Source organism: Mercenaria mercenaria, chromosome 8, assembly GCF_021730395.1.
Source record: "Mercenaria mercenaria strain notata chromosome 8, MADL_Memer_1, whole genome shotgun sequence".
NCBI classification, from domain to species: Eukaryota; Metazoa; Mollusca; class Bivalvia; order Venerida; family Veneridae; genus Mercenaria; species Mercenaria mercenaria.
Window position 1 is genome coordinate 3,137,726 of NC_069368.1, and position 2,802 is coordinate 3,140,527.

General features: G+C 34.0%; 1 long non-coding RNA gene across 1 annotated transcript; it reads left to right on the plus strand.

Moving 5' to 3' along the window:
- Positions 1-2,127, plus strand: LOC123565894 (uncharacterized). The gene is made up of 2 exons (XR_008371964.1): positions 1-879; positions 922-2,127. It is a non-coding gene; the product is annotated as an uncharacterized LOC123565894 (long non-coding RNA).
- Positions 2,128-2,802: the final 675 nt, after the last annotated feature.

The following is a 2,802-nucleotide window of genomic DNA, read 5'->3' on the forward strand; positions in this document are numbered from 1 at the left end:
CAAGGGCAGATAACTCTTTTTCGAATCCGGTGACCTATGATTTTTATTGCATTTTTTTGTTTCTTAGATGATTGTCCTTCAATATCCAAAGTTTAAAGAAATTCTGTTATTGGGAAAATTTTCGCCAATCTCATATACAGGGAATTCTAGCGTACACCTTTAAGCTTGAGTTCACTCGAATGTCTATTTTCACCATACAAATAAAATTGAATGAAAATGTTTGCAAATTGCATCAAAGGAAGCAATTGCTGATCAATAACTGTGCAGAATGTGTTGTAAGGTCTAACAGTTAACTCTTCTTAGGACTGTTAGGATCCTTATTTATGTTTTTGATCATTCATTGGAGTTGTGGAAATGAATTTTCAAATAACTACAAAGAATGGGGATGGGGTGGGGGAGGGGGAGGTGGGCGGCGGGGTGGGGGGTTACATGGCTGAGTGGTTAAGGTCAGTGACTTCAAATCACTTGCCTCTCACTGATTTAGGTTTGAGCCTTACTCGTGGCATTGAATTCTTTGTATGTGGAAGCCATACAGCTGGCTTACGGAAGGCCGGTTGTTCTACCCAGGTGCCCGTTCATGATGAAATAATGAACCTGAGGTCTTCCTCCACCATCAAAGCTGGAAAGTCACCATATGACCCATAAGTGTGTGGGTGCAACATTAAACCCAACAAAAACAAATAACTACACAAAAATGTTCACTATCATCATGCAACAAAAGGCTGAAGGTCAAGGTCACACTTGAAGGTTTTTAAAAAGTCCAATGTCCACCCCATATTTTCTAAACCATAGATAAAACAATTTTCATAAAACCAGCATTAGTTAATTACTTCCGAAAGATGATGAGCAGAAGGCACAGCCAAGGTCACTAGCTCTAACGTAAGGTCAAACTTAAAGGTCATTTTGGTCAATAGCTCTAAGGTAAGGTCAAACTTAAAGGTCATTTTTCAAATAGCTTTATTATACGCTTACCAAAGTATGATGAGATTTATAAGAACCAAATTGTCCAATTTCAGAATCCCTGCTATGCCCCATCCCATCTCACAAATATCAGGTCCCATAACAGAGACTTATTTTGACAAATGTTTTCCCCTTTTCTCTTAAAATATTTCCCATAATTGCTATTTCTTTTAATATTTCTGAAAACAATGTTTGCATTTGATTGAAATGTCACACAGATCTTTGAGGTCATTATTAAGTTTATACATCTTTATTTAATCAAAAATTCTCACATTTTTGACTTGTAAAAATGTGGCAAAATTGTTGTTTTCTTTGAACATCTCTGAAACCATTGAACATATTGCATACTCATTAGGAACTACAAAACAGGTTTAACTGATCAAAATTCAAGTTCACATAGCAAGTCGAATAACTCTGACTTCCGTTTTTGACAAAAGTTCCCTTTTTTGCACTTCAGAAATGTCAAGAACATAGAATTTTCTTTTATACTATTAAAGCCTTCTTGCACTGGATTGAAAATTTACATTTGTCTTTGATCATAATGTAATTATACACATCACATGTTTTTTTTATTTCACTCAGCTAGACCAGATTTTATGACTTTTGACTTGAAATATGCATAAAGGATCTAAAGGTTTGTGTCGCGTGTATCTCAATGAACTATTTATTCTAGGTTAATGATAGGAATGTTATTCAGCATTGAAAGTTGTGCACCTTGAATTTTTTTTTTGATTTCTCTCAGCCAGACCAGAGTTATGGATCTTGATATAGAGTCTAAATAGGACCTAAAAGTTAGTTTCACAGGTATCTCAAAACGATTTGGTCAAGAGTCATAAAATGTTATGGGATTGTTATTCAGAATATAGTTATACCTCTTATGATAGCTTATACATCAGATGTGTTTGTTGTAAATTTCTGATAATATCATTATCCTTAAAGGAATTACTTATCAAACTGAACTGTTATATAGCCGAAACAATGTAGTGTTTGCAATCATCATATTGCAGAATAATTCTGTTTTCTTTTTTTGCACCGTAAAACCCAAATAAATAAATTTTTAATTAGTTCAGGTATTGATTGTAAAGAAAGGTTGAGAATATTAGCTCAAATTGTTAGAAAATCAACTTTGTGATGTAGTATTATCTAAATAAAAAGAAAAATGATGAATCTTTGCACAGTTCTTATTCTTTATTCACTGCATTGGTGACTCACGTATGACTAGAGTTTTAGACAAGTCATACGGGTTGGAATCACTAGCCACTGCCTTCTTAAAATTGGTAATTTTGCGCAATTGTTAGATTAGTCAAAAGCATACATATATATATAAAATTGACATTCTTAAAGATATTTCAAAAATTCCATAAAACCCAACTTTCTACTTCGGAGAACTTTAGAATGTTTAGGTGTGGTTCTTACAAAATAAAGCTGCAATGTGCGAAAAAAATCCTGTTACCGATTAGATGGATCAGACAGTAGTGTAGATAGTCTGTAAATATATACAATGTCCACAAATGTACATACATCTCATGTCCATACACACCCATCTGCACTTAGCTTGTCTGATTTTGAGGAAAAGTGACAATGGTGTGGAACAGGTTAGTAATACCGGTTAGGTTAAGTGCCCAGCAAATACATTGTAACTTGAACAGACATTTAGGCGTTCAAATCAATCAAATTTGCAACTTTGAGAGGCATATTCTGTAGGTAGAATGGTGCCTAGTGAGCTAATTCTTTGCAATGCTCCGAAACTATGAGACATTAAATCATCAAATAAAATCATAAGTTTCTCCTTACCGTAAAAGTTACAGAATGTGAGAATTCAAATTCTGTATTATTTCAGGG